This window comes from Bos javanicus, chromosome 15 (assembly GCF_032452875.1).
Source record: "Bos javanicus breed banteng chromosome 15, ARS-OSU_banteng_1.0, whole genome shotgun sequence".
NCBI classification, from domain to species: domain Eukaryota; kingdom Metazoa; phylum Chordata; class Mammalia; order Artiodactyla; family Bovidae; genus Bos; species Bos javanicus.
The window spans coordinates 45,085,232-45,097,452 of NC_083882.1; positions in this window are offsets into that span (position 1 = coordinate 45,085,232).

The window sequence follows — 12,221 nt, forward strand, 5'->3', positions numbered from 1 at the left end:
AGATAAATAACTATCAGTACTTTATTTTCACCTGATTCTTAGTCAGCTATGAAAACTTCATACTCTATGAAGCGATAATTAAAATCAATGCAATTAATCAAATATTTATATTAACTTCATAATAATAATGTAAGAATGCTATATCTCTGGGCTTCCCTTATGGCTCAATGGGTAAAGAATCCACCTGTAATGTAGGAGACACAGGAGACTCAGGTTTGATCCCTGAGTCTGGAAGATCCCCTAGAGTAGGAAAAGGTAACCCACTCCAGTGTTATTGCCTGGATAGAGAAGCCTGGCAGGCTAAGAGTCAGACATGACCGAGTGACTAAGGACACAAGCTAAACCTCTGGTTTCATTAATTAGTCTCAGGATTGTGTCAGAGGCTCAAAGGACACAAATCTATAATAAATCTTATATTTGTGTAAGAAAATATATACATGAAAGACTCAGTTGAATTCAAAATATGATACGAATGCTGGTATGATATAGAAAGCATGACATACAGGGCTGCAATGAAAAGAGAAGATTTCAGAGCCAAAAGATCTAGGGATAAAATCCAGGTCTGCCACTTACTAACTAGGTGATCTTGTAAAAGTTACAAAATCTTTCTAAGATGCAATGTCCTTATTTTAAAAATTGAGAAAATAATAATACTTATTTCACATGGTCACTGTGTTAAATGGTATAGGTTAACACACCTAGCAATGGATGACAATGAATGAATAATTCATAAATGAGAATCATGTGAAGTAAGTAAGTATAAGCTTCCACTACCAGTGCAAAAGGACATTTATAAATCAACAACAGTGGATGAATGTTACCTACTTGTCTACCGTTATGATGGAGACAGACTCGAGGAATCACTCGTGTATAGCAGGGCTTATTTTTGCAGGATTTAGGAGCATTAGAGTACAAGAAAGACCATAAATGCCTCAGCATCAGACATACACAGGTTTGTTAATATCCTATTGAAAATCCAGTGGGAGAAAATCTAATGAGATTGAGAAAATTAGATGTGTCTTCGTGTTCCTACATGATTATGCTTGCTAAGATATTTATTAAGGTCTCAAGGGCTTCATTTATTCTCTTCATTATTTACATACACATTATAACTACAAAGATCTAATTAGGTTTGAAACTTGATTTGGACCAATATAATTAGCATAGGCTATGCTGTGATCATCTGTGACATTTCTGAGAAGCAATCATGACTAGGTACCTAGAACTATTTTCTTGAGCTCGGTCCTATGGTTCCTGTTTAGGCATACCTGGGAAAGTGCAGGAAGAGTCAGATGCTTTTCTCTGTGTCAAAATGACCCACAATTTAATTCAGACTTGGCATTTCCCACTTATCATAGGGTTTCCTCAAATCCTGAATTCTTGAGATAGATGCCGAATTATCAAAAATACTTATTTCCCATAATAAAAAGGAAGCAGACTCATAAAGAACAAACTAGTAGTTACCAGTGGAGAGAGGGAAGCAGGGAGGGGCAATACAAGGGTAGAGGAGTACAGGTAAAAACTATTAGGTATAAAATAAGCTATAAGGATATATTGTACTACACATGGAATATAGCCAATATTTTATAATAACTGTAAATGGAATATAACCTTTAAAATGTGAATTACTGTATTATATACCTGTATATGATATTGTACTGTCAGGCGAGTGTATACTCCTCAGTTCTGTCTAAGCCCTCGGCGTGTCACAGCTCTCGGGTCTTGGACAGACCATGTTATTTAAGCCAATTTATTCACTCTCCTCTTTCACTTTCATCAAGAGGCTCTTTAGATCTTCTTTGCTTTCTGTCAACTGCATATCTGAGGTTATTGATATTTTTTCTGGCAATCTTGATTCCAGCTTGTGCTTCATCCAGTCCAGTATTTCTCATGATGTACTCTGCATATAAGTTAAATAAAGAGGTGACAATATACAGCCTTGACATATTTCTTTCCCAATTTGGAGCCAGTCTGTTGTTCCATGTCCGGTTCTAACTGTTGCTTCTTGACCTGCATACAGATTTCTCAGGAGGCAGGTCAGGTTGTCTGGTGTTCCCATCTTTTCAAGAATTTTCCACAGTCTGTTGTGATCTACACAGTCAAAGGCTTTGGTGTAGTCAATAAAGCAGAAGTAGATGTTTTTCTGGAACTCTCTTGCTTTTTTGATGATCCAGCAGATGTTGGCAATTTGATCTCTGGTTCCTCTGCCTTTTCTAAATCCAGCTTAAACATCTAGAAGTTCACAGCTCACATACTGTTGAAGCCTAGCTTGGGCTTCAACAATTTTGGGCTTCAAGTAATTTTGAGCATTACTTTACTAGCATGTGAGATGAGTGCAATTATGTAGTAGTTTGAACATTCTTTGGCATTGCCTTTCTTTGGGATTGGAATGAAAACTGACCTTTTCCAGTCCTGTGGCCACTGCTGAGCTTTCCAAATTTGCTGGCATATTGATTGCAGCACTTTCACAGCATCATCTTTTGGGATTTGAAATAGCTCAACTGCAATTCCATCACCTCCACTAGCTTTGTTTGTAGTGCTGCTTCCTAAGGCCCACTTGACTTTGCCCACTTGACATTCCAGGATGTCTGGCTCTAGGTGAATGATCACACCATTATGATTATCTGGGTCATGAAGATCTTTTTTGTATAATTCTTCTGTGTATTCTTGCCACCTCTTCTTAATAGCTTCTGCTTCTGTTAGGTCCATACCATTTCTGTCCTTTATTGTGCCCATCTATGCATGAAATGTTCCCTTGGTATCTCTAATTTTCTTGGAGAGATCTCTAGTCTTTCCCATTCTGTTGTTTTCCTCAATTTCTTTGCATTGATCGCTGTGGAAGGCTTTCTTATCTCTCCTTGCTATTCTTTGGAACTCCATTCAGATGGATATATCTTTCCTTTTCTCCTTTTGCCTTTCACTTCTCTTTTTTTCTCAGCTATTTGTAAGGCCTCCTTAGATAACAATTTTCCCTTTTTGCATTTCTTTTTCTTGGGGATGATCTTGATCACTTCCTCCTGTACATGTCATAAACCTCCATCTATAGTTCTTCAGGCACTCTATCAGATCTAATCCCTTGAATCTATTTCTCACTTCCATTGTATAAGCATAAGGGATTTGATTTAGATCATACCTGAATGGTCCAATGGATTTCCCTACTTTCTTCAATATAAGTCTGAATTTGGCAGTAAGGAGTTCATGATTTGAGCCACAGTCAGCTCCTGGTCTTGTTTTTGCTGACTGTATAGATCTTCTCCATCTTTGGCTGCAAAGAAAATAATCAATCTGATTTTGGTATTGGCCATCTGGTGTTATCCATGGGTAGAGTCTTCTCTTGTGCCACAGGCTCCTGGACACACACAGGCAAGCCTGGGTCAGTCTCTTGTGGGGTCTGCTCCCTTCTCCTGGGTCCTAGTGTATGCAAGCTTTTGTTTGTGCCCTCCAAGAGTCTGTTTCCTCAGTCCTGTGTAAGTTCTGGTGGCTCTATGATGGGGTTAATGGCAACCTCCTCCAAGAGGGCTTATGCTATACCCAGGTCTACTGCACCCAGAGCCCCTGCCCCTGCAGCAGTCCACTGCTGGCCCGTACCTCTACAGGAGACACTCGGACACAGTTCTGGCTCAGTCTCTGTGGGGTCTATGGGTCCTGGTGTGCACAAGGTTTGTTTGAGCCCTCTGAGCATCTCTGGCAGGTATGGGGTTTGTTTCTAAACACGATTTTGCCCCTCCTACCTGGATGTACTCTAAGAAGTAGAATTACTGGGTCAAAAGGTTTATACAGTTTAAATTCCAATAGATACTGCCAAATTAAACTTTTAAAAAATTGTATCATTTTAAAATAATGTTGTACATTAATAATCTATTAGATTAAATTTTTAGTTGTTTATTTGATCTACTAAGTTCTGAAAGTCTTACATTATGATTGTAGATTTTTCAGTGTTTCATAGTCTTTTCAGATTTTGCTTTAAATATTTAGACACTGTATTATCAGTTATATAAATATTTAACACTACCCTAAATTCCATGCAAATTAGGCCTTTTGTTTTTATAAACCCTTTAAAAATATCTGTGTTGATTTGTTTTTCATCTGCAGTATCTGAGCATATACATTCCCTCACTCCTTAATTAACCATTGGTATTGTCAAACTTGTCCATGTATACATCCTATTTCTGTTCTTTCACATCTCAAATTTTAATGCTTTGTTTACATTATCTACCAAGGTCTGGAATTATTTTGTTTCTATAATTTTGTTTGTTCATTCCATCTTCTTGTGTTTTTGTGTTTCCTTAGTTTCTCTCTCTCTTCATCCAGAAAAATATGGATTGTGCGAAATAAACATGTTGGTGTGTTTCCATGATATGAAAATGTCTCTAGATTCCCTCTTGCTTGAATCATATAGTTTTAAAATATAGAATTTTGTATAGATAAGAATTTCCCACCTCACAACTTAAAGTTGCTTCCTATCTTCTTGCCTCCTACATTGCTGATGAAAAGTCTGATATCAATATTCTGTCCTTCTGGAGATAGACATTGCTACTTACAGAAACGTTCAGAGTGTTTTCTATGTTTAATCACACAATTTTAAAGATAGCGCTTTTGTGTCACTCCTCATACTTGGTACTGAAGGAGATCTTTCTCATTGCAGACTCTTGTCTGGTCAGCACTAAAATGTTTTCTTTAATTGTGTCATTATGCATTACTTCTCATCTCTCACTTCTCCATTTTCACTCTGTCTCTGTGACTCCCACTAGATAAATGTTGAAGTTTCTTGATCTGTCTTCCACAGCTTTTACCTTTTCTTTTCTTTCTTCTACACCTCTTTGACCTTTTGTGCTACATCTTGGGCATATTCTTCAGTTTTGTTTTTTGTCTCACTAATAGAGTCCTCCCTTCCTATGTCCATTTGGATGTTTAACTCATCTGTTGAGGGTTTGTTTTTTTTTATTTCAACAATAAACTTCTCCAACATCTCAAGTTGATTTTTATGCATGTAATATATTCTTATTTTCCTCTGAGTATATTAATTATACTTATTCTAAAGTCTTCATTCTAGTTATTTTATTAACTCCTTCCCTTAGGCATTGGATCTTCTGATGATTACATTTAGTGTTTTCTTTCATAGCATTGGGTTTTGTTTTATTTTTTTCTTGATGATTAACTCTTTCTTGTTATTTGGTCAACTTTATGTTTTCAATTATCTATTAGCCTTTATATGGATGCCATAAACATTTACCAACGCTACCTCAGTGCCTCTGAGACAAGATGTACTGTCAGATAGGAATTCCAAGGGGCTGGGCTTCTGAATTTTTTCCTATTCTTATTCTCTCTGGATGCTGCCAGCTGTTTGGAATGCTACCTTTGCTACTTGGACCCAAATAATCCTTTGCATTTCCCTCCCAGGGAAAAGGCCTGAAACAGATTCCTGTTTGAAGTAAGTTAGAGTGGAACAAATTAAAGTGCCTAATTTCTCTATTGGGATATCTCAGAAAATGACCCTATTTATTGTCCAGTAGATTTCTTCTTCTCACCTTTACTACTGCTTCCAAAGCACTATCATTCTAGAACTTTCTCAGTAGTTTTCTCCTTTAACTTTGCTTCAATTCAGTTTCATCTGCTTTTTATCTTTCTAGGAATACTAGTAATTTGGACCCATTAAATATCCTTTTCTGGTTTTCTAGAATTGCTATTAGTTCACTGATTTCATATACATTTCTTATCATGAATTTGGATCAGGAACAAGAAGTTACAATATGCTCTCAGGTTGTCACTTTAATCCAATCTCTAGGTGGGAGTCATGGACTCTGTCTTTATAGATGTCTTGTTTAATCCCTGTTGGACAGGAGAAAGCACACTTGACCCTGAAGCCAAGTGAAAAAGGGAGATTGTGAGACAAATTGTAAAATAATTAAGGGCAAGCAGAGAATGCAATGAGAGCAATCAAAAACAATGAGGCTGTTATTTCAAAACATCCAGTCTAAAAAGGAAGAGATGATTTGGAAATAAGAGGTGTTAATGGAGAGAAACTGTAAAAAGGAATACGTGCATCCCTCTCTTCACACTGTGAGTTTTAAAATACAAATAAGAGGATTCCAGGGAGGAGAGAGGTTTAATTATGTCCAGGAATTTCAGGAATATTGGGGAAAGGAAGAGTGGGAAGGGTGTTCCCAGAGGTAGTAGACATAGGGGATGTATAGCAGAGAAACAAACTCGGGCAAAAGTAAGGAAGTCAGAAGTATGAGAAGAAAGGGGGAAATGGCACGTGGATTTGCCCAAGGCAAGGCTGAAAAGCAAAATTTCACACACTGGAAAGAAGGTAGAGGAAAGGAAGTTGGACAGAGATTGTGTTTGCAAGTAGAAGAGACATAACTAGCTCCAAAATTCAAGATGAAAACTTTATGCGTTACACTTCTAACTCAGAAAGCTTTCTCCTAGATACTAGTGTTTATGAACACCAAACTTTGGTAGTGCAATAGAGGAAGAGGATCAAGGAATATGGAGGTTAGTGAGAAAGCCAGAGAAAGAGTAGTTTAGAACAACAACAACAACAACAACAAAAAGTCTCACAAGCATAAAATGAGAAAGGAGGTTGTATTATTTTTCCATAGAAATCTGGTTTAAGAGAGAAATTGTGCAAATGCATCTTTATTTTGTGCAAATTTTGAGACAAGTGATTAATGAAAGCCAAAAAAGAAAGAAAAGGGAAGGAAGAAAAGAGAGAGAAAGAAAGAAAGGGGAGGGAGGGAGGAAGGAAGGAAAGAAAATAGAAAGGAGATTGAATCCTCCTGGTCTGCCAGAGAAAAACAGAAAAGGTACATAAGGAAACTTTCATGGACTTAGTTGACATAATAGTATGATTACAGTATGAGGATGAGGAATCAAAAGGCATAAATTGAAATCAACACTCCAATATTTAGTAATTGTCTAACCTTGGGAAAGTCTATTTGAATCTTATATTCCATATTTGTAAAATATGGATAAAACCAGATTGGGATTTTCTTGAATATCTAGTGGGATAATATGCTACAAGGATTATTTAGATTGTACTATGTTACATTACTTCACAATGATACTAGAAATATTAGTTGATCATCTTTAGAGGATGCCAGAAAATGACTCATTATTCTTCAAAATGACTGATAAAGAAAAAGAAACAAGTATTTGTCTTATCTTTCCAATATCAAATATACTGTGAGGTACTTAGAGAGTTGATGAAAAAAAAATCTTTATAAAATAGTTCTAGTTGATAAACACAGAAGAAAAAATAAAATTAGAACATCATCATTTTATAACCATTAATTAAACAGTGGATCTAGGCAATCATTATCAAGGGCTATTTAAAATCATTAAATGAAAAAATATGAGGAACTTTGTACTGAATGAGTCTGAACCCACTTACTAATTTTAAAGTCATAGAAAGGACAATCAGACATTATGTGCCTCATGATATGATGCAATAGGAAGTATACAAACTTACTATAAAATTTCTTGCCAAAAAAATCTAACCTCAATCTGATTAAGACTCTATCTGGATGTGCCTATCAGCTCACAGGTCACACAGAGGTCATAGGAACACATTAGAGGAAATAGTTATGTAATCAGTGAAACACATAATGTAGAAAATTCTAGAGGACTAAATAGCCAATTTCTTCAACAAAAATAATTGTATGAACAAGAGAAAAGGAAGTTATAGCTTTAAAATACATGACATATAACAACTAAATGAAATGAGTAGAGCACTTTTAAATTTTAATAACACAATTGTAAAAAAAAATTCTAAGACAATTGGGGAAATTCAAACACCAAATTAAAAAAAAAAAAAAACATTTATTTATGGCTGCACTGGGTCTTCATTGCTGTGTACAGGCTTTCTCTAGTTGCAGCAAGCAAGGACTACATTGTGGTGCCTGGTCTTCTCATTGCACTGGCTTCTCTTCTTTCGGAGCACGGGCTCTAGACTGTGGGCTCAGCAGTTGTTGCACACAGGCTTAGTTGCTCCACAACATGTGGGATCTTCCCAGACCAGGGATCAAACCCGTGTCCCCTGCATTGACAGTGGATTCTTAACCACTAGGCCACAGGGAAGTCCCTCAAACACCAGATATTTGATATTAAAGAATTATCAGTTTGGGGGTTAATAATGATATTGGTTTCCCAGGGTCTAAGTGGTAAAGAATCTGCTCACCAATGCAGGAGATGCGGGTTTGATCCCTGGGTTGGAAAGATCTCCTGGAGGAGGAAATGGCAACTCATTCCAGTATTCTTGCCTGGAAAATTCCACGGACAGAGGAGCCTGGTGGACTACAGTCCATGATGTCACAAAGAGTTGGACACAACTGAGCAATGAAACCACCACCACCAGTGCTATTTTGATCATGTTTTTATGAGTCCTTATAAGGCAACCCACTCCAGTGTTCTTGCCTGGAGAATCCCAGGGATGGGGGAGCCTGGTGGGAGGCTGTCTATGGGGTCGCACAGAGGCGGGCACGACAGAAGCGACTTAGCAGCAGCAGCAGCATAAGGTGTATACTGAATTGTTTGTAGATGAAATAAAATAATTCAAATTAAGATTGTAGATAGAAATGCTTAAGACACACCAAAATGCACTCATCAATGAATTTGGTAAAGTTTCACAATACAAAATTAATATATAGAAATCTGTTGCAGTTCTATAGCTATGAACTATTAGAGAAATTAAGAAAATAATCCCATTGACCATTGCATCAAAAAGAATAAAATAACTTGGAATAAATCTCTGTGGAATTTAAAGACCTATACTCTGAAAATGATAGAACACTGACAAAAAAACTGAAGACAATACAAACATATGGAAGATATACCTTGTTCATGTGTTAGAAGAATTAATATTTTTAAATGATCATGTTACCCAAAGCAATATATAGATTGAATTTAATCCCTATTAAAATGCCAGTGGCATTTGAAAAGACCCTGATGCTGGGAAAGAGAGAAGGCAGGAGGAGAAGGGGACAACAGAGGATGAGACGGTTGGATGGCATCACCGACACAATGGACATGAGTTTGAGTAAACTCCAGGAGTTGGTGATGGACAGGCAGGCCTGGCAAGCTACAGTCCATGGGGTTGCAGAATCAAACATGACTGAGTGACTGAACTGAGAATAAATAATTCTAAAATTTGTATTTAAACAAAAAGACCCAAGCAGAGAAAACAATCTTGAGAAAGACAAACTGAGGTGGAGATATAGATGCTCCTTGGTTTCAGACTGTACCACAAATCTACTGTCATCAAAACGGTATGATATTGGCACAAAAACAGATACACAGATAGACAGAACAGTATAAATAGTTCAGAAACCCACTCACTCATGGTCATTTAATCTACAACAAAGGAGGCAAGACAGTACAATGAGGAAGAGATGGTCTCTTCGGTAAATGATGCTGGAAAAACTGGATAGCTGCATACGAGAGAACTAAAACATTCTCTCACACTGTATACAAAAATAAACTCAGATGGACTAAAGAACTAAATGAAGACTGAAAACCATAAAGTTAGTAGAAGAAAACATAGGCAGAACACTCTTTGATATAAATTATAGCGTTGTTTTTTTTTTAATCTATCTCCTAAGGCAAAGGAAACAAAAGCAAAATTAAACAAAGGGGAACTAAGTAAACTGAAAAGCTTTTGTACAGCAAAGGAAACCATCAGCAAAATTAAAAGACAACCAACTGAATGGTGGGAAATATATGACTGATAGGGGTTAATATCCAAAATATGTAAGCAGCTGATACAGCTCAACATTAAAAAAAAAAAAAAAAAACTAACTGAAAAATGAGCAGAAGACCTGGATAAACATTTTTCCAAATGTATATAGGTTGCCTATAGGCACATGAAAAGATGTTCAACTTTGCTACTCATCGGATAAATTCAAATCAAGACCTCATATCTGTCAGAATGGATATAGTCAAAAAGACCACTCTTAACAAATTGCAGCAAGGATGTGGAGAAAGGAAGCCTTTGTTGGAGGGAATGTAAATTGGTGCAGTCAATTTACAGTGGAAATAGTTTGGAGGTTTCTATAAAAACTAAAAATAGAACTACTCTATGATCCAGCAATTCCACTCCTGGGTATATATCCAAAGAAAATGAAAATACTAACTCACAAAGGTACATGAATCCCAGTGTTCACAGCAGCAGTATTTACAACAGCCAAGATATGCAAGCAATCTAAGTGCCCATCAATAGGTGAATGGATAAAGAAGAAGTGGTATATATATATACCATGAAATATTACTTAGCCATAAAAAAAAATAAATTTTGCCATTTGCAACTATATGAATGGACTTAGAGGATGGGCAATGCCAAAGAATGATCAAACTACTGCACAATTGCACCCATCTCACACGCTAGTAAAGTAATGCTCAAAATTCTCCAAGCCAGGCTTCAGTAATACGTGAACCGTGAACTTCCAGATGTTCAAGCTGGTTTTAGAAAAGGCAGAGGAACCAGAGATCAGATTGCCGACATCTGCTGGATCATGGAAAAAGCAAAAGAGTTCCAGAAAGACATCTATTTCTGCTTTATTGACTATGCCAAAGCCTTTGACTGTGTGGATCACAATAAACTGTGGAAAATTCTGAAAGAGATGGGAATACCAGACCACCTGACCTGCCTCTTGAGAAACCTATATGCAGGTCAGCAACAGTTAGAACTGGACATGGAACAACAGACTGGTTCCAAATAGGAAAAGGAGTACGTCAAGGCTGTATATTGTCACCCTGCTTATTTAACTTCTATGCAGAGTACATCATGAGAAATGCTGGGCTAGAAGAAGCACAAGCTGGAATCAAGATTGCCAGGAGAAATATCAATAACCTCAGATATGCAGATGACACCACCCTTATGGTAGAAAGTGAAGAGGAACTAAAAAGCCTCTTGATGAAAGTGAAAGAGGAGAGTGAAAAAGTTGGCTTAAAGCTCAACATTCAGAAAACTAAGATCATGGCATCTGGTCCCATCACTTCATGGGAAATAGATGGGGAAACAGTGGAAACAGTGTCAGATTTTATTCTGGGGGGCTCTAACATCACTGCAGATGGTGACTGCAGTCATGAAATTAAAAAACACTCCTTGGAAGGAAAGTTATGACCAACCTAGACAGCATATTGAAAAGCAGAGACTACTTTGCCAACAAAGGTCCGTCTAGTCAAGGCTATGGTTTTTCCAGTGGTCATGTGTGGATGTGAGAGTTGGACTGTGAAGAAAGCTGAGCACCGAAGAATTGATGCTTTTGAACTGTGGTGTTAGAGAAGACTCTTGAGAGTCCCTTAGATTGCAAGGAGATCCAACCAGTCCATCCTAAAGGAAACCAGTCCTGGGTGTTCATTGGAAAGACTGATGTTGAGGCTGAAACTCCAATACTTTGGCCACCTCATGCGAAGAGCTGACTCATTGGAAAAGACCCCAATGCTAGGAGGGATTGGGGGCAGGAGGAGAAGGGGACGACAGAGGATGAGATGGCTGGATGGCATCACCGACTTGACTTTCATGAGTTTGAGTGAACTCTGGGAGTTGGTGATGGACAGGGAGGCCTGGTGTGCTGTGATTCATGGGGTCACAAAGATTCAGACACGACTGAGTGACTGAACTGAACTGAACTGATGCTTAGTGAAATAAGCCAGACAGAGAAAGACAAATACTGTGTGTTATCACTTATATGTGGAATCTAAAAAATAAATGAATATCACAAAACAGAAACAGACCCACAGATATGAAGAATAAACTAGTGGTTACTAGTGGGGAAAGGGAAAATAGAAGGGGCATGATAGGGAATTTAGGGGTACAGCTACTATGTATAAAGTAAACTAGAAGGATATATTGTGCAGCACAAGCAATATAACCGATATTTTATAGTAACTTTAAATGGAGCATAACCTATAAAAATTTTAATCACTGTGTTGTACATCTGAAACTAATATAGTATAGTGAGTCAACTATACTTCAAAAATACATATAAAATTATAGAGTTGTAAAAGATATAAAATGGGCCAAATATAAGTTATTGTTGAAGAAAAGTGATAGGTACATGGAGATTTGTTACACTATTCTCTCTTCTGTTAAAGAGATTTAACAGAAAAAGTTAAAAGGATAAACAATCAAGTAGAAATATGAGCAGGGGATACAAAACTATAATAACTGGAAAAACAAATACTAATTACCACTAAATACATCTGAAATATTTGATGTC